The 23045-nt window shown below is 55.4% G+C and overlaps 1 protein-coding gene across 1 annotated transcript in view; it reads left to right on the top strand.

The window, feature by feature from the left end:
• The window catches only part of ECE1 (endothelin converting enzyme 1), a 125186-nt gene that overhangs the window by 14059 nt on the left and 88082 nt on the right, over nucleotides 1–23045 (top strand). The gene's annotated exons all lie outside the window — the stretch shown is intronic.

The raw sequence follows: 23045 nt of genomic DNA, 5'->3' as shown, positions 1-23045 counted from the left end.
CCACGAGAGTGTGTGTGTTTTCAAATCAATAAACTTTATAGGCTTTATTTTCTTCTACAATGAAAGATCCCACTTAAGCCTGTGAAGGAAGAAAAGACAAATGTCTCTAACTCGCAGGGTGGAGGGTCCACCTGGCCCTGGATGGGACGCCAGCAGGGAGATGGCTGGACCCGAATCGCCTTTTATTAGACTCACTCTGGCTGCTGAGTGGAGATAGGCTGGGGGGAGGGGGCAGGAGTGGAGGTGGGAGATGGTGGCCCTGCCCGAGGGAGTGGAAGGGAGAGGCAGACAGAGGCGCTGGGGGGTAGAGCCGATCACTTTGATGAGCAAATGGAGCCCAGGAGGTGTGTGAGCTGCTCTGGGTCAGGGTCACACAGCTTGTTGGTGGGCCTTCCCGCAGAGCTCTGACTCAGGGCCGAGCTTCTGGGCAGCTCTTTTCCAGAGTCCTCCTTTCAGGCCTTCTCATGCCTGTGCCCGCTCCCAACTCCCCAAGGGTGGGGCCTGCTGACTTCAGGGGAGGGGGGGGCTTCATGGCACATATCTGTCTTTGAAGCATCTACCGGGGGAGGGTGGTGCTGACCCCCAGATTCTTTCCCTCTGACCTCTGCCCTCTGCCCTCTGCCCGGCCATCCCCCAGCTTTGAAGGAGTCTGCGGAAGTGGGGCTGGGATGGGGATTGGAGCTGTCGTGCTTACATGGCCCCTGCTTGGGCAGGAGTGGGGGCCCTTGCAAGGATCTGAGGAGACGCCCTGCTGTGGAAAGAAAGAAAGGACAGAGCCTGGGCCTCTGCAAGTGGGCCCCCCGAGATGTAGGAGATGCCCCGCACCCACACCTCTTGAGCTGGAAACAGCTGGCTGCCATTTAGGGTTTTTCTCCTCCCCCTCCCAGCCCCGCATTAACTCCCTGGCACATGCCACCTCTGAGATGTTCAACGAAATGAATTTCTCGCCCTGCAGGCCTCCACCCCTCCAGCTCTAAACCATCCCCTCTGCGGGTCTAAGAGCCATGGCGCTCCTGCATGAACCACATCCCCTTTGTGTGGGAGCCCCCATTTTCCTCTCTGCGGCTCAGGCTCCCCTCTCTTCTCTCCAGGTTCCAGAGCCCACTCTCCTCTCGGTGAGAGGAATCGCCCTGGAGCTTGGTTCTGGGCGTGATCTCTGTCTGGGGCCCGGGTCCCCTGCTCTCCCGGATGGTACACACGCACGCACACGCGCATACGCACACACGCGCGTGCACGTAAGGACTGGGTCCTTCTCACCCTGACACAGTCTGTGCGTGCTTAGTTGCCTCCATCGTCTCCAACTCTTTGTGGCCCCACAGACTATAGCCCGCCAGGCTCCTCTGTCCACAAGATTCTCCAGGCAAGAGTACTGATGTGGGTTGCTATACCCTCTTCCAGGGTATATTCCTGACCCAGGGATCAAACCCACATCTCGTGCGTCTCTTGCATTGCAGGCAGATTCCTTACTGCTGAGCCACAGTAGGGACACAAGTAGGTACTGACACATAGTAGGTACTCAAGAAATGTATTCTCTTTCTCCTGCCATCCCCTCTCCCACCCCCCCCAAACCTTGTGATCCCTTCAGAGTCCCCCTCCCCAACATGGGTATTTTTACTTAGGGGACCACATGCTGTGTGACATCCGGGCCTGGAAAGCAGCTATTATTAACTCAGGACATTGGGACAGGGAGAAGGCTCAGTGCTACCAGCTCAGCCCCCTGTCCTGATGTCCTGTTGAGTTGGCATGAGGCAAATTTGGGACAGGACAGAGGAAGTCCCCTTCCCACCACCGGGAGCTCAGCTGTGAACATCGTTGCATGGACAGGACACAGGCAGCAGCTTTGGAAGCGAGCTGGGGAGGTGGCGTAAGAGCCACTGGTGGCTTCTTGGGGAAAGAAGCCAAGATCTCCCTGGGTCTGGAGGACAGGGTCTGGACGCTCGGTGCGGGTGCCACGCTTGGGGCCGCCTGATCTCCCCATCCCCGCACCTGTCTGCTCCGCAGAGCAGGAGGCAGGAGCCACCACTGAGTGAACGCTAACTCTGAACCAGGTCCTGTGGCAAACGGCGGTTGCATGTCATCAGAGTCAGTCTAAAGAGATGAGTCCTGAGACCTGCCTCGTGGTCCAGCGGTCAAGATTCTGCACTTCCGCTGCAGGGGACATGGGTTCCATCCCTGGTTGGGGAACTAAAATCCCACATGTTGCACCGCCACCCTCCCTCCCCGCCATAAAAAAGAGAGAGAGAGGTCCTAGGGTGTCCCCATTTAACAGATGAGGAAACTGAGGCTTGGTGAGGCAAGGTGACTCGGCCAAAGCCACGCAGCTTAGAGCCGTGACTCCAGAGCCAGGAGTGTTTGCAGGCTCCTCTGGAGCACCTTAACTTCTGGGCTGGGACGGGGTGGGCTTGTGGCTCAGAAAAGCCATCAAATGGTGGAGAGAGAGCCAAGGAGCATGAGAGGAAGACGGCTCTGGAACCCTGACCCGGGATCTCTGGAGGGAAGCGGGTGGTCCCCTCAGGGAGGGACCAGGCAGCTGGAAGCAAGTTTCGAGCTGGATGAGGAGCTGGCACTGTTCTGTCCTCTGGGCACTTAACGCACTTTAGTTATGCTTGTGGCTCCTCTGCCCTGGAGTGGAAGCCCTGGAGGGCAGAGACCCTGCCTCTCAGCGCACCTGCTCTGGGCAGACGAAAGATGAGTTGGGGGGTGGGGTGCAACCCCCCAGTGCTGGAAGAGGGGAGCAATCAGGATGGGGAACAGCCCTCCTGGGCCAGAGGGACAGTCCTGGAGCCAGTGCGTGGCTCACAGGGTCACTAGGGACAGGTCTATGAGTGTTAACGCCAGCTGATGGCCACATAGAGTCCGATACATAGAAACTGCACTTTGCGGGCGATTGCGAGCCCCATCTGTTGCGTCATGTGTTTCAAGAACAGAACCTGGAACAAAATGTCAGGGAGCATCTCTGCCAGTGATCTAGGATCCCTCCAGACTGAAGAGGGATTTTTTTTTTTTCCTTCTTTGGTGATCTGAGAGTTTTCTTAGTGTCCCCAAGTGCCAGTGAGTCAGCCATTACGCTCATTCAGGAAAGTCCAGAGGAATCTTTCTCCTCCGTCAGGTTCCATCTGGGCAGGGCCAAGTGACACCCGGTGACACACTCGAGGTTGGGTGAGGAAAACCAGGCACACTCCACCAGCCGCTTGGCCCTGCCACCCCCGCCTGCGTTTGTCACCCGTTCCCAGGGCACAGAGCCGGATCAGCCCGCACCGGCAGGCAGATCTGTGACCCCAGGGCTCTTCCAGCGTGACTCAGTGCAGCCCTGGCCCTCTCTGGGGGAACGTGAGTCACTTCTTCAACCCTGGAATGTTTCTCTTTGTGTGGAAAGAAGGGGAAAGGAAGGGGGTGGGGATAGCCCCACTTGGGGCTCCTTTCTCAGGCCCGGTGGGAGGGGTTCCAGGCGACTGTTGGAGGAGGCAATCCGACCCAGTTAAGTCAGTAAACTGTGCTGAGCTGAGCAAGTAGAAGGTCCCTCCCCTTTCCTCTGCGCCCCCATCCCAGCACCCTCAGTTCAGTTCAGTTGCTCAGTCTTGTCCGACTCTTTGTGACCCCATGGACTGTAGCCCGCCAGGCCTCCCTGTCCATCACCAACTCCCGGAGTTTACTCAAACTCATGTCCATCGAGTCGGTGATGCCATCCAGCCATCTCATCCTCTGTCATCCCCTTCTCCTCCCGCCTTCAGTCTTTCCCAGCATCAGGGTCTTTTCCACTGAGTCAGTTCTTTGCATCAGGTGGCCAAAGTATTGGAGTTTCAGCTTCAGCATCAGTCCTTCCAATAAATATTCAGGACTGATTTCCTTTGGGACATGCTAATCCTTTCTATCCCTTGTGAAGTGAGTGAAGTGAAAGTTGCTCAGTCGTGTCCGACTCTTTGCGACCCCGTGAACTATACAGCCCGTGGAATTCTCCAGGCCAGAATACTAGAGTGGGTAGCCTTTCCCTTCTCCAGGAGATCTTCCCAACCCAGGGATGGAACTCAGGTCTTAACCGCTCTTTAACCTGACCAGGTTAAGAAGGTATCTGGGGATGGGAGATGTTGATTAGGAGTGACTGTTCTGCGGATTTGAAAACCTGACTTCAGCAAGGGCGAGACGTGGATGGATCCATCCATTAGTGATGGCTGCCAGGGCTTGGGGACAGGCATGCAGCTTCGCTGGAGAGGAACTGGGGGGCCTGGGTTCGCCCTTCCCCTCATGCCCAGTTTCCCTGTAATTTGCTAGGTGACCTTACAAAAATCCTTTTCCTTCTTTGAGACACTTTTCTCATCTGTAACACAGGGCAAACAATTACCGCCCACAGGTGTTGAAAGGTAAATGAGGAAGCATCTGCAAAGCAGCCTCATTTCCTTTGCATCCTAACTCAGATGTCACTTTCTCAGAGACCCCTTCCTGGCCATGCTCCTGAAAATTGCCCCTCCCTTCCCTTTCTGGCCCTTTCCTTGCTTGATTTTTCGCATTAGCTCTCACTACCATCCGACACACTGCTGTTTTACTTACTCATCTTCTCTCATCCTCTCACTAACCCATAAGGATTTCTGGGGGTCTTGTTCCCTAGTTTAGCCACTTACAATGGTGCTGCCACATGGCAGGCGCATAAATATTTGTAAAAGAACGAGTAAGTGGAAAAGCAAGTGAAAAAATGAACAAAGTCACATGACCCCAGGCACAGTGCATAGCCGTTCGTAAGGCCTGGGTTCCTCATCCATCTCCAGCTATGTTATTCTGGATGGACCCCTCTCTCCAGGTCAGCTCACGCACTTTAAAAAAAATTGTTTGTTTGGCTTCTCCGGGTCTTAGTTGCAGCATGCAGAATCTTTCGTTGCCACATGCAAACCCTTAGTTGAGGCATGTGGGATCCGGTTCCCTGACCAGGGACGGAACCTGGGCCCCCTGCGTGGGGAGATTGGAGTCTTAGCCACTGGACCGCCGGGGAAGTCGCCTGCTCATCCACTTTTGAGGGTTCCTGCTTTATATGTGAGCATTTCATACTAGTGCAGGAGATTGCCCTGGGGAATATAGTGGGGGGCAGTTATAATAAAATTAAAAGTTACTGGGGGAGGTGGGAAGGAGGTTCAGGAGGGAAGGGTATATATATGTATACTTACGGCTGATTCACTTTGTATAGCAGAAACCAACACAACATTGTAAAGCAGTTGTCCTCCAGTTAAAAATAATAAATGAATAAAAGGCACTGTTTTGGAGTCAGATGCAGAAGGTACATGAATTTTTAGGATTTTTTTTTTTTTAAAGAAGCTTCAGCGAAGACTCCTCTGTGTCCTCAGACCTCCCTGGCTCCAGGCTCACTCTCTGGGCACCTTCGGGAAGGTGTGAGGAGGCTTGGTTTGGGAAGTGACCCCAGTCTGGAAGCCCCACGGCCTGCCCTCCCTCCTGAGCCCCTGCCCGGGATTCCAGCAAACGTGCACAGTTGCTACAGGGCACACACCCCAGCGTGTCTCCTCCAAGGCCTTGGCTGATCCCCTTCTTAAGCTGTTTCTTTTTCTCAGGAGAGTCAGTCCCTGGGACCTGGAGCCCTGAAACTCCCTTTCTTTAAATAAGCATTTTGTTTTGAAATAATTTGGGGCTTCCCTGGTGGCTTAGACGGTAAAGAATCCACCTGCCACATAGAAGACTCGGCTTCGATCCTGGGATTGGGAAGATCCCTCAGAGAAGGGAACGGCTACCCACTCCAGTATTCCTGCATGGAGAATTCCATGGTCAGAGGAGCCTGGTGGGCTACAGTCCATGGGGTCGCAAAGCGTTGGACATGACTGAGTGACTTTCACTTTGGAATAATTTTAGGTTAACAGGTTGCAAAGATGATAAGGCATTTCGGTATCCTCCTCACCCAGCTCCCCATCGTGGTGTTAATAACATCTCTCATGACCACAGGACGTTTGTCAAAACCGAGACACCATCGGTGGTTCATTGCGGCTCATTAAATCCACACTCTGGATTTCACTGGTGTTTCCTCGCGTGTGCTTTTCTGTTCCAGAATCCCATCTGAGACACGCATGACAGCTAATTGTCCTGTCTCCTTAGCCTCCTCTGGCTTGTGACCCTGTCTCAGACTTGCCGTGTTTTTTATGACCTCGGTGATGTTGAGGGTACAGGGCAGGTGCTTGTGGAATGTCCTTCTGTTTGGATTTGTCTGGGGCTTCTTTGTGATGCCTTCCTCTCTGTCTGCTGCACAGAGTGGTCCCCCAGGCCACGGCCTTTTCCTCGGCCCTGGACTCTACCCGCCTCTCTTCCGCTGATGCTGCGGTAAAGACCACCTCTGCTCTCCTATGTCCCAAACCCGGCTTTTCCTGCCCTTAGCCAGTGGCTTATCCGTTCAGTTGCCTGCTTGGAGTTCAAAGTGCCACCCAGGTGCTTCCTTGCTCGAGTTCTATCAGTATCCTGCCTCCCTGCTGCTTTCCACCCACACCCTCTGTCGGCCACCCTTGTCCCTGGATTAATGCAAAGTCTCCTGACCCACCTGCCTCCGGCCTTACCCCTCCAACTTGCCTCCTCACTGCAGCTTTGGCCAACTTTCTGAAACATGTCTGGCCATTCTGCCTAAATGCACTGCATTGTCCTGGGAGAAGTCAGACTCCTCCATAGGAATTCTCAGGTTCTCGTGACCTAGTCTTTGCCCCTTTCTCCAGCATCATCTCTGGCCTTTCTCCACCCTGTCGTCCCTGCTTCAGCCAAATAGAGATACAGCACCCCCGCCGCCCCCAGGGCAGCTTACTCTGCCCTTCGACCTCCATCAATTTGCATAGACTGTGCTGTCCTTGTCTGTTTCCTGCCATTAGAATGTGAATTTCATGAGGTTAGAGATTGGGCTTGTTCTCCACTTCCCTGCAGTACCTTGGACAGTGCCTGGCACATAGTAGGTGCTTGATGGTGGTGGCAAGAGTACTGGGGTGGGTTGCCATTTCTTTCTCCAGGAGAACTTCCCAACCCAGGGATCGAACCTGTGTCTCTTACATCTCCTGCATTGTAGGCAGATTATTTACCACTGAGCCGCCAGGGAAGCCCAGGTGCTTGATAAATACTTATTAATGAATGTGAGAAGAGCATGGGGTCAGAAAGTTCTTTATCAAATAACCTCAGATAAGCATGAAAGGGCAGCAGTGACAAGTGCTGTGAAGCAGGGTTCATGGTGCTGCATGCGCCTGTATTGGGGGACTGGACTAGTGGAGGTCAGAGAGGGCTTCTCTGCAGATCATGACGTTCTCAGTGCAATCTGAAGGAGAGGTGCTGTAACTAGGGGGGAAGGGAAGAGCGTTCTAGGTGCAGGGCGTGTGCAAAGGCCCGGTGGTTGAAGGGAATCTGAAGGACTGAAAAGGAAAGCAGAGTTACTGGGGCCCAGCCAGGGTAGGGAGGGCGAGGACACATTGTGAAGTGAGGCCAAACAGGGTGGCAGGGCCAGAGCTGGGGTGCATGTCATTTTATCTTCATCCTCAGAGCCCTATGAGGCCACTGAATGGGGGTATAAAAGAGAGAGAAGTAGGGGGAGAAGACAGGGAGAAGGAACCATGATCGCGTCTAGGCTCTGTGACTTTGGACAAGTCGTTTAGTCTGCCTGAGTGTCAGTCTCCTTGTCTATAACACTGGGGACAGAAGCACCTACTTTACAGGGTCACTGGGGGCATCAAATGAAATAAGCGTAAAGCACTTTGTCCCATTTTGGTGCGTGGTTGTGGGGCTGGTAGATGTCCCATTTCTTCCCTCCCTTTGTCACCCCACCAGCAGCAGCTCCAGACTGTGAGAGAGACATTAACAAGCCCTGTTCACTGCTCAGCCGAGCTCTCTGCTCATGGTCCCTTCTCCTTTCCCTCCCATCTCAGCCTCTGCCCTGCAGGGAGGAAGGCAATGCCCATCTGCCCCTCTCAGCCCAGGCCCACCTCCTGCTCTGACCAGCTAGGTGCTAGGATCCCCATCGCCTGCCTCTCCCTGAGCTCTGCAGGGACCAGCGAGGTACAGGAAAACCAGCTGATCTGTTCAGCTCGCTCTGGGGCTCATGAGTTTGAGTGTAGAAGGGCTGTGCCTGTTCTGATACCCCAGGAAGCCACCCAGCCCCTCCCACTTGCTCGCAGAGCACCAGCTGCCCTGCTTTGGGGCCACTGTTTCTCAAGCTCCCTCTGTTCACGCTTTGGAGTCATTACTCTGTTTAAGCCACATTCGTGCAGGACATGAATCAGTGTCCCCTTTTCACAGATGAGGAGACTGAGGCCCAGGGAGGTGACGTGATATTCCCAGGCACTCGTCGCTGCTTGGTGGCAGGTTCACCTGACCTGGAGACCCAGCATCCTGCTTTGCCTCCTGTTGGACTTGGAGGCTAAGAACCCTGGGAAGAGCCTTTGAGGTTACAGCCAGTGCCTCTGAATGCAGGCAATCTTGGCATATGGAGAGAGAGGCAGTTTTTATTATTTTGCAGGATTGTCCCACATATAGCAGAACGTTAACAACTCTGGCCCCCAGGCTTAAATGTGAGTCCTCCCCAGTCATTTGACAACCAAAAATGCTCCCACATATATCCAAAAACTCCTCAGAGGGGTAGAACTGCCCCCAAATTGAGACCTGCTGATAACTGAGTAAAAAGGACAGAAATACTGACGTTATCAAGGGCCCGCTGCTGCCGTTGTGTGGTCGCTTCAGTTGTGTCTGACTCTGTGTGACCCTGTGGACTGTAGCCTGCCAGTGCCACACAGTAGGTGAGCACTGGGGTGAGTTTGAACTCAGGACTGGCAGAGCAGCGCTCTTTTCACTGCATCTGATGCTTAGAAGGACAAGAGGAGCCCCACTTACTGCAGCTAGCCCGAGAACCCACTGGCCCATGGGCAGAGGAGGACCTCCACCTCTGTAGCCTGATGCCTCAGAGAAGACAGTGGCGCCCACTCCAGTACTCTTGCCTGGAGAATCCCGTGGATGGAGGAGCCTGGTGGGCTGCAGTCCATGGGGTCGCTGAGAGTCGGACACGACTGAGCGACTTCACTTTCACTTTTCACTTTCATGCATTGGAGAAGGCAATGGCAGCCCACTCCAGTGTTCTTGCCTGGAGAATCCCAGGGACGGGGGAGCCTGGTGGGCTGCCGTCCATGGGGTTGCACAGAGTCGGACACGACTGATGTGACTTAGCGGCAGCAGCAGCAGCAGCCTGATGCCTGGGGCCCACTGCCGTTGTCTTCACCCAGGCACCTTTGCTGTGTTTATCCGCATCCCGTTTCTCTCTCTCCATCACCCCGAACCTTGTGCCCTTGGACCGGGCCCATCAAGCCCCTCCTCTAGCCTCAGTCTTTCTCCTTACCCTTGGAATTATCCTTGTCTCTCACGGAGTGGGACATTTTAGAGATCAGGTGCCAAAACTCGTATGAAGAGCGTGCTGGTTTGGTGCCAGGCGGGTCCTGCGGGTTCAGGAAGTGTTTGCTAACTCTGACCTCCATTGTCCTGCCCGCCTCCATCCTCTGTCCCTCTGTCGCTCCCTCTTCCTCTCCTCTTCATCTCTGACTTTTTCGGTCCTCACCTGGCTAGGTATTTAGGCCAGCTTCTGAATCTCAGTGCCAAACCGGCCCCACCTCCCTGTCTCCTATGCCAGTGGTTGGCACTGTCTTCTCTGCCACAGGGCCGGGGGCCTTGGGCTGGAGTGCATGGGAGGAGGGTCCCTGGCATAGTCCCAGCTTGTGCCCTCGGCCTGCCCTTTGCACCGACCAGGTGAGAAGGGCTGACTGGTCTCCTGCCCCCAGTGTACCGCTGGCATTTCCATGGCAGCCGTACAGCCAGGAGCCCTTGGCCCCTGCTGGGCAGAGGGTCACCAGGTGCCCCCCAGGTGCCCACAGCTCCTGGAAGGGAAGCCTCTGTTGGGAGGCCAGAGGTGGGCAACACTCATCTACCCCGAATTCTTAGAGAGGGGAGCAGCCCGTGGCTCAGGTGGGGTGTGGGGTCTTTTGGTTTCATCCAGCATACCCCTGTCCCCAGTCCATCTGACTGGGAAGCTGCCCATGACTTCTCTCTGAGCTTTGGTTTCCTCATCTATAAAATGGGGATATAATGCTGATCACAAAAGTCGTCCCAGCTGCCTGCATGAGCCTGGGGGTGGGGGGGGGGACACCTTGGTCAACGAGCCTGAAGGAGCTGTCCTGGAACAGAGCTGAAGGGAGGCAGGACCAGACCAACAGGACATAGCTCTGTTTCATTAGGACTTGGGAGTCAGACAGATCGGCCGTCCAAGCAGAGTGGTCTGTGCCTTCTCCAAGCCTCCGTTTATCCTTCTCTAAAGTGAAGATAGTTCTTCCTGTATGACAGGATTGCTGGGAGCATGGAATAAGATATATGTGGCATGCCAAATGTGGCGCCTGACCCAGAATACAAGAGGTACTCATTAGGCGTCAATTACGTTTAAGGGCACTGGCCGGTCGCAGCCCCAAGGAAGGGTGTTTCCTGTGGTCAGCCCTGCCTGCACAGACCTAGGTCCTCCACAGACCCCATTCCTGGGCAGGGCTGCTGGGTGCCCCCAGGACGTGCCCCACCATGGGGAATTCCTCCTGTGTTATTCACACAGACTTCCCCAGGAAGGCCGAGCCCCTCTCTGTAAACGTACCGGCCGCCCCGTTATCTGGCTTTCCCTGAAGGCCTTTGTCAATTTCTGGTTTATGTTAGGTTGTCTGTGCCCCGTCTTATCTTCCCCAGGAGACGGGGGCAGCCAGCTGAGTCACGGGGACCTGCGTCTGAGTCCCCGGCTCTGCCACCAATCGGCTGTGGGGCGCTGGACAAGCACCTTCATTTCTTGGAACTTTGGTTTTCTCTTCCATACAAATGGGGATGATAAAACCCCTGGCACAGAGCGGTCGTGAAGATTACATGAGAAAAGGCTGCATGGTGCCTGGCGTGGGGCAGAAGAGGAGTCAGAGATAGCCTGTCCCGACCCCGTTTTCCAAACCAGCAGCAGCGGGATTCTACACGCTCTGACCCAGGGCCAGGGAAGAACCATACAGATAAGCAAGTCACCCACCACCCAGGCAATGGGCAGAGGCGGCTGCACAGCTGAGCCTCCGTCTGCTGGAAGTTCCCAGGACCTCATGGCCGAGAGGAAGCTGGGACCTCAGGAAGCCTCCCAGGAAGGAAGAGTGGGAGGGAAGATACAGATGAGAGCCCCGCAGGGATGTAGGCAAGCATGGAGGTTAAGAGCACAGACTCTGGATCAAGCACTCACTTCTTCCACTTAATGAGGGCTGTGTGACCCCAGATAAGTGAACTGACCTCTCTGGGCCTCAGTGCCCCGCCTGGGAAACGGTACAACGATGCACCCCATCTCCTGGGCTTGCTGTGCGAAGGTGATGAGATGAAGCCTGGAAAGTGCTTGGCACCGTCTGGTCAAGATTTCCTGTTATTTATTTTTAAAAAGTGCTCTCTAGGGCCCACCAAGTGCTTCACCAAACTCCTCAATTACCTCTAAAACAATTACTTGTGAAGTTTTGTTGTTGTCGTTTTTAATCTTAAGAGCTTATTTTTCCAGTACCTTCCAGGACCTAGGCACTGGGCTTCATGCCTTCATCATTTTAACTCACGTAATCCTTTTTTTTTTTTTAAGTTTTGTGTGTGTGTGTGTGTGATGTGGACTATTTTTAAAGTTTTTATTGAATTTGTTACCATATTGCTTCTGTTTTATGTTTTGATTTTTTGGCCTCAAGGCCTGTAGGATCTTAGCTCCCCCACCAGGGATCTAACCCACACCTCCCGCATTGGAAGGCAAAGCCTTAGCCACTGGACCACCAGGGAAGTCTCTGCCCCGTGTAATCTTCATCGTCATCTCTTGTCCCCATTTTGTAGATGAGGAAACTGAGCCTCTGAGAAACTGGGCCACCTGTCCTGGCCCACGTGGTCCTTAACTCCCAGAGCCCAGCCCTCTCTCACTTTGCCCCTGTTCTGGGGATCTTACCGACTGGCTTGGGAATGTCTTGCCAGGTATCAGCTGGATGCAGCAAACCCCAAACACAATCTGTGAGGAGGATCTGTAAACAGAGGATCTGGAGTTGGGTGGAGGCGCCTGGGAGAGTGAAAGTCAGGCGGGAAGGGAGCTGGAGGCAGGAGCCTGTGACCGCGTGTGTTTATTCAGCCTGTTCCAGGCAGGCAGGGGGCCCCGGCTGGCCAGTGTAAACATCCGGCCTGCTTGTCGGCCTGCTGGGGGTGGTGGTGGTGGGGGGGGGGGGGAGGCTGAGGCAGCCAGGGAACCAGCAACCAGGGCCTCCTGGTGGCAGCTCGGTGCTGCGGCTCCTTGTGGACGACGGGACGGCAAGAAGGTGTTGAGTGCCTAGTACATGTCACGTCACTTACAGCATCTTATCACATCTTTTACAGTAGCCCTTTTTGGTCTCTTTTATTATTTTTACCTTGCTGATGAGGAAACAGAGCCCTGGGAATGGTATAACCCCCAGCTGTCAAAAGCCCACAGAATTTGGTTTGCTGAGAGGGTGAGTTTGTCAAAGTGTAGCTTGCACAATATTCCTTTGCATCCACTTCTGCTGATGCCACCCTTCCTGGGTGAACTCTGCTGGGACCCTAATTCCCTTTCTCTCCTGCTGGGGTGTGCCATCTGGGAGCTGTAGTCCTTGCTATAAATTGCCTCCCCTGGTTTAGTGCTTCTTAGCCCATCACTGTGTGTGAGACTGGCCAGGCTGAGTAAGGCCAGCTCAGGGTTTCTGCCCCTTTCTTAACCAGGGAAGGGAATTTTGCTGGCGCTGGTTTTGCAGCCTTGTGGAATGAGTCTGATAGATCGATAAGACCTTAGGGATCATCCCACCCATTTAACAGATGGAGAAACAGAAGCCCAGAGAGGAGAAATGTTTGTCCCAAAGACTTGCCGTGAATGGCCAAGACAGAACCGGTGTTCAGGTCTCCAGGGAGGATGCCCCTAGTCCTTTGTTACTGGGGGTGGGGGTGGGACAAGGTTAGGAAAGGACAGGGATGGGGTAAGTATGTTCCCCAGATGCGTCATGATCTGAAATCTGATTTCACAGCCACCCCCACTGCCTTCTGCCCTCTCCAAGCTGTGCCCCAGAGATGCCCTTGGGCTCTGGGAAACACGGATAAATTCCTGTGTTTGTGCCAGCAGGGTGGTTTCACTTGGTTCCAGTGGCTGAAAGCCCGTGCAGGGGCCCCTGTGCCCCCACCTGCTGCCCCTTTCTGCCCCAGGTCTTCTCCTGCTCCATCCCCACACACTCCCACCCCCCTCAACACCACCCTACACCCCGCCCCAGCTTCACCTTGGAGTCCAACAGAACGGCCACTTGGGTTGTGCCAAAGCTGGGAGGAATCATTTAAATATTGACTTGGCCAAACGGATCGTTTAGATCTTTCTGTAAATCTTACAGAAAATCCTGAACGACCCGTTTGGCCAACCGAACATAACAGCGTCCAGCGCCTGGGCACTGGATGCCTGAGGGGCTCAGGCCTAACCAGAGGTGTTCCCGTCTCCACTCAGAGAGGGGGCTGGCAGTGGCCCCAGTTGGAGGTTGAGGTCACACCTCATGCCTGGATTTGAAGCAGGAGGCACACACGCAAGGGTCCACACCCTCGGCCACACCTCTTAGAGCCTGGGACCTGTGACAGCCGCTCCAGAGGGTTTGTTTGGGTACAAGGAGGTTCAGACTCCACCTGGAGCGTGAGGCGTGCAGTCTCAGGTGAGTCCAAGGAGAGTTGGGTGGCGAGGGAGCCCAACTTTGCTGCCCACCTTGCAGCCAGAAGGGGCGCCGAGAAACCCAGAGCCGGAGAGTCTGAAAAGGGCTGGGGCCGTGGCGGGAGTCCGGCCAGCCAGGCCCATGACTCTCCTTTTGTGTCCTGGCCAAGGGACCACGATTGCCCAATCCCCACATGAGTCACCAGTTAGGAATCACTGAAGGCTGGCCGGGCCTCGGGACAAGTAAACCCTTTTCTCCCCTTGATCTGAGGCCTGTGGACTGGCCCTGCACCTCCATCCATTTGTTTTGGGAGACTCTCCCGACAGCTGTAAGGACAAGAGCAGCTGCCGGGCACCTGGCCCCGCAACAGCACCCCGCACCCTACAGAGTCAGCCACTCCCCCCGCAACTCTGCACCAGGCTCTTTACAAACCCAGCCTTGTTTGGTTCCCAGACGAGTCATGGGAACTAACAGAGGGTCTTATGATCCCACTTCACATTGGAGAAGACTGAGATCACGCAGCCGCAAAGCCCGATTCTGGCTCTCCATTCAAGTGTGTCTGCTTCCAAAGCCCATGCCTTTTTTGATATGGGACAGAATAGTTCAGACAAATAAAAGGCATAGAGTTCAGCAAAAAAGAAACACTGGTGAACCTACCATCCAGCTTAAGAATAGAACATTCCAAATGCAGCGGAAGGCTCCACACGGGTCCCTCCCTGATCCCATTGCCTACTGCCCCCGCTCTTCCAGAAGAACTGGCTTTCTTAAAGGACCTCCTCAGTTCTTTTACTAGGTCTTTCTGCCTCCCCAAATGATACATTGTGTGTTAGTGTTAGTCACTCAGTCGTGTCCGACGCTGTGCAACCCCACGGCCTGTAGCCCATCAGGCTTCTCTGTCCGTGGGATTTTCCAGGCAAGAATAGTGGAGCGGGTTGCCATACCCTTCTCCAGGGGATTTTCCCTGACCCAGGGATCAAACCTGGGTCTCCTGCATTGCAGGCAAATTCTTTACCATATGAACCACCAGGGAAGCCCAGATGATACATAGCACTGCTCCTGTGTTCGAAAACTTGAATGCTAGTAATTGGTGCAGGGTTGTGTATTGCCCGCTGCAGCTTTTCTCTCTGCGTGTTGTGCTTGGGGTGGGTCCAGGTCACTGCAGTGGTAGCGTGTCCTGTGTCTCATGCATCAACATGGTTATGCTGGCTGGGAGAGGCAGCCATTTAAGTTGCTTCTCATTCACTATTTTTTTTTTTAGTCAGTCTTTATTTTACTTTATTTATGTTTGGCTGTGCTGGGTCTTCGTGGCTGCATGGGCTTTCTCTCTTTTTGGCAGTGCTTGGGGGCTACTCTCACATTGCGGTGTGCAGGTATCTCATTGTGGTCTTGTCTTATTGTGGCGCTCGGGCATAATGGTCCCACGGCAAATGGGATCTTCCCAGACGGGGGATGGAACCCATGTCTCCTGCGTTGGCAGGTGAATTCTTTACCACGGAGCCACCAGTGTAGCCCCCTCGTTCACTGTTCAGATGATGCCATGGCGCTTCCTTGCCCACGTCTCCCAGCGGACACGGGAGAGTGTCCAAGTGGTGTATATGTTTGGCCACCTGAGGCAAAGAGCCGACTCACTGGAAAAGACCCTGATGCTGGGGAAGATGGAGGGCAAGAGGAGAAGAGGGCGACAGAGGATGAGATGGTTGGATGGCATCGTTGACTCGATGGACATGAGTTTGAGCAAACTCTGGAAGACAGTGAAGGACAGGGAGGCCTGGTGTGCTGCAGCGCATGGGGTCGCAAAAGGTCGGACACGACTGAGCGACTGAACAGCAACGGTGTTAAGGAGGGGGATTCAGTAAGCCCACTGTGTCACAGGACTCTTTGCCGAGAGAACTGATCAATAATTTGGGGGGAGGTTCCTGCTCGAAGAGTTAAAAACCCCTAATGACAAGAGTCTGCTGCTAGGAACTGCACCCAGAACAGTGTCCGGCAGTTAGTAGGTATACAGTAGATACCTGTTGACTAGGTATGCATGTTCCAAGCTCTGTGTGAAGACTTGACATTCACAACCTTAACCAATCTGCTGTGCAGATGGGTTCTTCCCACTTCACAGATGGGCTAAGGCCTCAGAGCGGTTAAGTCACGGCCCCAGCATCCCAGAGCCAGCAGCCCAGTCAGTCAGCTCCAGAGCCTACTCTCTTTCCTAATTCCAGAGCCTCCTCCGAAATTGTCTGTGTAGTCAGCGGAGGCTTCAGAGGCCAGGAGCTGCTTCTAAAGCCTAGTTACCTGGGGACTTCCTGCTGGTCCAGTGGCTAAACTCCATGCTCCCAATGAAGGGGCCTGGGTTCGATCCCCGGTCTGGGAACTAGACCCCACATGCCTCAACTGAGACATGGTGCAGCCAAATAAAAATAAATAGGCGTTTTTGAAAAATAAAGTCTCGTTGGCTAGATAAAGGTGCTTAGGGCTTTTAAGGTGGTAGGGTGTGGTGGGGCCCACTGGTTGTAGCTTCAAATGCCACCATGGGGTCCGGGGGTGAGTGACATCTCACTTCTGAGGCTGATCCATGGGAGACCTACAAAGGCTGGGGCCATGCCAGGCTCTGGATCCTGATGCAGTCGGTGGGAAAGACCTGTCATACTGCAGGCAGCCTGACCCCTCAAAAGAATCATTTGGGTGGGGTGTGAGCAAACCCAGGTTCAAATCCCAGACTGGCCACTTAGTGAACGTGTGACTTTAGGTGAAGTCACTCAGCCTCTCTGAGCCTTGTCCTTTCCATCTGTTCAGTGGGGATATGGACTTTCTCTTGCAGAGTTACTGATGTGTTTAGAATTGAGCGTAACAGTCTTGGCACAGCGCCTGCGTAGTAACTACGGTGCTGGGGGGAAGGATATTCCGTTAGGGATACATACAGATCACTACAGGTGCTCCCAGATGGGGCAGCTTAGGACGCTTAGCGGAGGACATTTGATTTGGGTTCTGAAGGGTGAATAGAAGTTCTTCAAGCCGAAGAGTCGCCTGTGGGTCCAGCGACTTCTGCGTGTCCCAACTGGACTTGGTATCAAGAGAAACATCATAGTGTTGCTTTGAAAAAGCAGAAGGAAATGTGAGTTGCTTACAATCTGATAGAGGTGCGTGACCTCTGACGATGATGCTGACTGCGTAGATAAAGGATCAGGAGTTAATGGTACTGGGAGAGGTGCGTGACCTCTGACGATGACGCTGACTGCATAGATAAAGGATCAGGAGTTAATGGTACTGGGATCCGAGATGATGCTGCATGCATAGATAAAGGATCAGGAGGCTGGGATCCGAGGGCAGTCAGGCTAGGGCAGTCAGGAAGTTCTGGGGGTGAGTGGTGGGGCTTGAATGAGAAAGGAAGATGAGAGGGAGAGAGACTGGGTGATTCTTGGTTTCCTGGCTGGGCTGGGTCAGGGAAGGGGCCTCCCCAGCCTGGCAGGCGACTAGGGACAAATGCGTCCGTGTCCACCAAGCCTTGTGCTGTTTTTTCCTTGTGAAGAGAAGTTGTTTCTAATTGTGCAATTGCAAATTGGCTCCTGAGCCGGCCTGAGGAGAAGCCAAGCCCCAGAGGGAGGGAGGAAGAGCCCGAGCTGGATGGCTACGCAGCCAGGAGTTTGGGGGCCCAGGAGGGGGTTCGGGAATGCCGCTGAGTGAGTTTCCCAGGCAGGGACGCCTGCCCGGCCTCGGCAGACCTCCCTGCCCAGAATTCCCCCTCCATTCCGCAGGATCCTGTGGTGCCCAAGAGGTGGGCTGACTGGGTCTGGATTGTAGCCTCTCCCCGGCTGTGTGACCTTGAACCAGTTACCTAACCTCTCTGGGCCTCTCATTTCAAATCTTTCACATGGGATCGCTGCGGTGGTTAAACCAGAAAACACATGTAAAGTGCACAGGGCCTGATGACGTCGCTGCTCAGGGAATAGGTTTTGTCGTTGCTGCTCTTGTGATTTCGCAGCGGCAACAGCTACACCATCGCGGCCGCTATCTGCCGTCACTGCCCCCATGACCCCAGGCCACGGTCTTGCTCCGGGGTGAACCCCAGGGTCATCCCAGCTGCCTCGCTATCTCTCCATGAGCCAGGATGTTCCTGTGCCATGGTATTAGCGTCCAGCATCACAGCCTGTCCCCCTGGCAGGGGCCCCTCTTAGGAGGGGGTGGAATTTGAGCTCTGATGCGCCCTTTCGTGGATTATTTTCTTAATTCTCACCCTGTGAAGTAGGTTCTGGTGTCTCCACTTTATAGGTGAGAAAACGTGCTCGGAGAGGTAAGGTGACTTGCCCAGGGTCGCATAGCAGTAAATTACAGGGATGCAAGCCCAGGTCTCTCTGATCCCAAACCATCGCACTTCCCACTCCAGGGTGGGGCGGTGGCTTGTTCCCATGGCCATGAGCCTGGCACCGTCTCTCCCTGCAGCCACCCTCTGCCCGCTTTGGCCGTGTCCCCCGGCCCCTTGCTCTCCAGCCCCCTCGACTCTGCTCCGCACCTGGGGACCACTCTGGGCCAAGACTGCAGACGGGGCGGCCTGTGTCATTCCCCCACAGTCAGCAGAAGCCGGGCCTGCTCGCCCAGCAGGCATTTCCTCCTGAGCTCCCCAGGCAGCCTGACACATGTGTGATGAGGGGAGTAATGGGGACCAGATGGGAGGCTGAGCCCAGGGTGGGCTCTGTTAGGCAGACATTCCTGGTCACTGAGGCAACGCCAGCCCAGTAGCATCTGGTTTGGCCAAGGGTCCAGCCTGATTGGCTGGGGCTAGACTTGGGGAGTTGCCGCCCCCCCGGAGGCCCTGGTGTGGCGGCAGGTGGCGACGAGCAGTTCCTGCTGAGACAGCATTTCAGAGCCCAGGAGGCAATAACAGGGGCCGGAGGGGCAGAGGGAAAACAGCAGGGCGTTCAGAGCCAGACCTGGCGCCCGGTCCTGGCTCTGTCACTTTCGGTCACTGTCACCCCAGCAAGTCTTTGCACTTCCCCGGGCTGCAGTTTCATCGCCTGCATCGTAGGGAAACGATGATAGTACTTACCCCACGGGTGCATGAGCGAATCAAATGCAGAGCAGTGCCAGGGCCAGGATGCTTTCTGTGTTTTAATTCCTCTCATGCTCATAGCCTCCCATGAGACTAGTCTCTGGCTCTGTGATGGCCTGTTTCACGGGTAAACTGAGGCTCAGGGGTCATGGCACTTGCAAAAGTCAGACAGGTCATAGGAGGCAGAGCTGGGACCTGAACCCGGGCTTCCAGGGGCCCTTTAAGATTTCATGGCTCGGTGAGTGGGACAGCCGCATACCCAGTCCCCACGGCAGGCATCTCCCCAGTAGCTTGGTGGGGTCTGGTGGCCAGGTGTCCGGGCTGTATCTGTCAGCTGCCCTCGCCCTCCGCCTGCTGACAGCAGCCCCTTCCTTTGGAAACTGCCCCTCCCCTGCTCCTCAAGCTGTCCGCTGGGTGCCAGTCACAGGATCCTGCCCCGCTCCTTCCCAGGGAGGACACATGCCCCAGGCCTGGCCAGAGTCCTTCCCTGAGACTCTATAATTCAACCCAGAGAAAGAGAAGGGTGCTTTTCTCTAGGGCTCTCAGCTGCCCGGACGCAAGCCTGGCCCTCTTCTGTGGGTTCCAAGGACGTCAGGAGATAAGGACAAGGGCACACACAGAGGGAAGCTGAGGGATGGGAGCAGACGCAGGGAGCGGCGCTCCGGCAGGCCAGCGCCAGAACTGTCCGAAGTCAGATCCTCCCTCCCTTCCAGGCAGTTGCAAGCCCGGGCGTTTGCTTTGTTCCAAAACTCTGTACGAGCTGCGTTTCTGTCACTTACAATCCGGGGGGCTTCCCTGGTGGCTCAGACAGTAAAGAATCTGCCTCCTAACGCGGAAGGCTCGAGTTCCATCCCTGGGTCAGGAAGATCCCCTGGAGAAGGGGACGGTTACCCACTTCCAGTATCCTTGCCTGGGAAATCCCATGGATAGAGACGCCTGATGGACTATAGTGCACGGGGTCATAAAGAGGCGGACACAACTGAGTGACTAACACACACACAGCCTTGAGGGTCCTGACTGAGGGGGCTTTGCAGAGGAGGTGGCGTCTGAGCCGCGTGTTAGAGGAGTTTTTGGATCATCAGCGATGTGAGGTGGCGCCAGGCAGGAGAAGCTGGTGAGAAGAGCCCGCTCGTGACCTGCCTGGGCGACACTGTGATTCTCACTTTACAGATGGGGAGACAAAGGCACAGAGCGGTTCAGCAGCTTGCTTACGATCACATCGCCGGCAAACGCCAGAGCTGGGGGTTTGAACCTCAGCCGTCTGGCTCCAGAGTTTGTGCTCTTAACCACAGAGTAGAAGTGACCACCCTCTGACTGCAGCCTAGAGTTCTTTCTGTGGAACGCCACGCCTCGTGGCCCGGCGGGGACGCAGCTGCAGCTTCTGCAACTGGGATGTGGCCCCGGGACTCCGGAGTCCCAGTGCGGGCTGGGCAGCGGAGAGGAGAGGGAGGGAGGCCCCTGTGGAACCTTCCAGAGGAAGTAAGGTGCTCTCCTGGCCAACTGCCACCCCAGGCTAGCAGGGAGCTGTAGGCAGGTTTCCTGCCAGGTGCCCTGCCGTTTCTGTAAGCTGTGATAATCTCCAGACACGGTGAATGATGGGCTCTGGCTGTGTCTGGCTAAGCCCTTGGCAGGAGGTCAGCGACTTTAAGAAGCTCTGGCTTCCAGCCGAGGTGCTGGAGAGTTATAAAACCACTTCCAGCCCGGGAGGCCCTGGGCAGGCAGGAAGCGGGGAAGGACTCCGGGCTGCACTGACGACGGACCCCCAGGGATGGTCAGCCTCAGGCCACAGCTCCAGCCTGCCCCGGGCTCAGGCACCTCCCTGTGTCAACAGCTTTTTACCGTATACTTACAGAGTTAGGGAGCATCAGCCCCATATTATAAGCGAAGAGGTTGAGGCTCAGTGAGGCTTAGTAACCTGCCCAGGGACACACAGCCAGATCTCCCAGGTCTGTGTCCAGGGCTCTGAACAGCCTCACTTCTGCTTCTTCGGCCTCATCCCTGATCGGAAGGATGTCTGGAACACATGCCAGAGCCCCCTCAGTTCTGCTGGTCTTTTCCCCAAAACACTTCTTCCCTCCGATTCCAGAGAAAGGATCCTCCCCCGTGGGAGAGCACTTTTCCATTGCTCCACCAGAGGAGCCCGCAGCCCCTGGGGGTCCTGCACAGGTGGTTCTGGGCCAGGGCTGGGGACTAAGGCTTCCACCTGTGCCCCTGTGTCTGGGCCCTGGCAGGCCCAGGGGAGCCAGTCTTGCTTGTTAGGCTCAAGCTCCACGGGAGGAAGACTTTCAGTTTAGTCGCTCAGTCGTGTCTGACTTTGCAACCCCATGAACCACACCATGCCAGGCCTCCCTGTCCATCACCAACTCCTGGAGTTTACCCAAACTCATGTCCATTGAGTCGGTGATGCCATCCAACCATCTCATCTTCTGTCATCCCCTTTTCCTCCTGCCTTCAGTCTTTCACAGCATCAGGGTCTTTTCCAGTGAGTCAACTCTTCGCATGAGGTGGCCAAAGTATTGGAGTTTCAGCTTCAACATCAGTCCTTCCAATGAACACCCAGGACTGATCTCCTTTAGCGTGACTTTAGTTGGGGGCAAAGGAAAGGCTGGGTAGGCTGAGCCTCAGAAGATTAGCCCTGCCAGAATAGGGCAGGGAGCAAGGCTCTCCAGGTGGAGAAACAGCGAAAGTGAAGGTGCAGAGGTGGAGCAGTGGGCACGCTCCAGGGCACTGCCTGGCCGTCGCCGCAGGTCTCATCTCGGCCAGCGAGGCAGAGCATCCACCTCCAGCCCTCCCTTGTTTGCCTCAGCAGTGCAAAGAACCCCAAACTCTTTGGTCTAGACCCAGAGCCCCAGTCTGGCAGGGACAGGGGACCAGGACGGCCCCGGGTGTGCAGGAAACGCCCTCCAGGTGCCCTGTGGCCCCGACATCCTCCCATCCGTGACTGTGATGTTGACATTGAGACCTGCCCTTTGTGAAGCGCCCGCCCTGTGCCTGCCCTGTGTTTCGCACTTTCCACCCGGGCTCCCATTTGACACTCGGGACCACCTTGCGGGGAGGCCACTGCTGTTCTTCTAGCAGGGGAGCTGCGGCTCCAGAGGTGGCAGGACTCGCTGAACATCACCGTCACTCAACAGCTGAGCTGAGCCTGTCTGACGTCAGAGCCCGTGTCCCCAGCCACGAGTGGTGATGCACACTCAGCCCTCGGGGCTGCTGTGAGGCGTGAAAGCAGATTCAGAGGAGCGATAAAGCAGGGCATCCAGGGCTACGCAGCCTGGGCCGGACAGATTTGGACAGGGCACCAGAGCAGCGAGTCCAGGAGCTGGCACCCTGGACCCAGGAGGGAGGCGGGGGTCTGGGTGCAGGGAGACGAGGGCCCCCCACCATGGCCCTCAGCCATCCCAAGCCCATGTCGACTCCTTCACCAGCACCAAGTCCTTAGCAGCCACAGCTCAGGCACGTGGGGCTTTGAGAGGAGGGTCCAGAGACCTGGCTTCTGGTCCTGGCCGTGCCTGCTTGCTCAGGGGACTTCCTCCCTGTGGGCCTCAGCTAGTTCATCTGTAGAACGGGCTGGGGCAAACGTGTGGGATCAGACAAGCTTCCCCGCACCCACGACTCCAGCCACACTGCCCTTCTTCCTGCTCCTTTTTCGTTTAATACGGTGTACACATTTTTAAAATGTTACGTATTTATTTTGTTTCTGGTTGTGAGTCTTCGTTGCTGCTCGCAGGCTTTCTTTAGCTGCACCAGGTGGGGCTGCTCTCTAGTTGCGATCTGCACTTCTCGTGGTGGTGGCCTCTCTCCCTGCAGGCTCCGGGTACGTGGGCTCTGTGGTTGCAGCGTGCAGGCTTAGTTGCTCAGAGGCAAGTGGGATCTTCCCAGCCTGGGACTGAATCCGAGTCCCGTGCACTGGCAGCCGGATTCTCAACCACTGAAACACCGGGGAAGTCCCTTCCTGCCCCTTGAGCTCTGCTTGGTCCTGCCTCTGCTCTGGCTGTTCCCTCTGCCTGAAGCGCCCCCCTCACGGCCGACCCCCCGGCGTTCTGGTTTCACTTGGCGTGACACCTGCTCGCAGACGGCCCCTCCAGTCTTCTCCGGTATCCCCTGCCCCGCCGCCCTGCCATCCTTTCTCCGTAACATGAGTCACTCTTGGCACTGAGACAGTCAGGGTACGGATTAGGGTTTAGGGACGACAGAGTCAAACTCAGTTCAGTTCAGTTCAGTCCCTCAGTCGTGTCTGACTCTTGGCACATGGACTGCAGCACACCAGACCTCCCTGTCCATCACCAACTCCCGGAGTTCACCCA

The sequence above is a fragment of the Bos mutus genome, chromosome 2 (genome assembly GCF_027580195.1).
Source record: "Bos mutus isolate GX-2022 chromosome 2, NWIPB_WYAK_1.1, whole genome shotgun sequence".
Classification (NCBI taxonomy): Eukaryota; Metazoa; Chordata; class Mammalia; order Artiodactyla; family Bovidae; genus Bos; species Bos mutus.
Note: the sequence above shows the minus strand (reverse complement) of the source record. Positions and strands in the feature narration are given on the sequence as shown.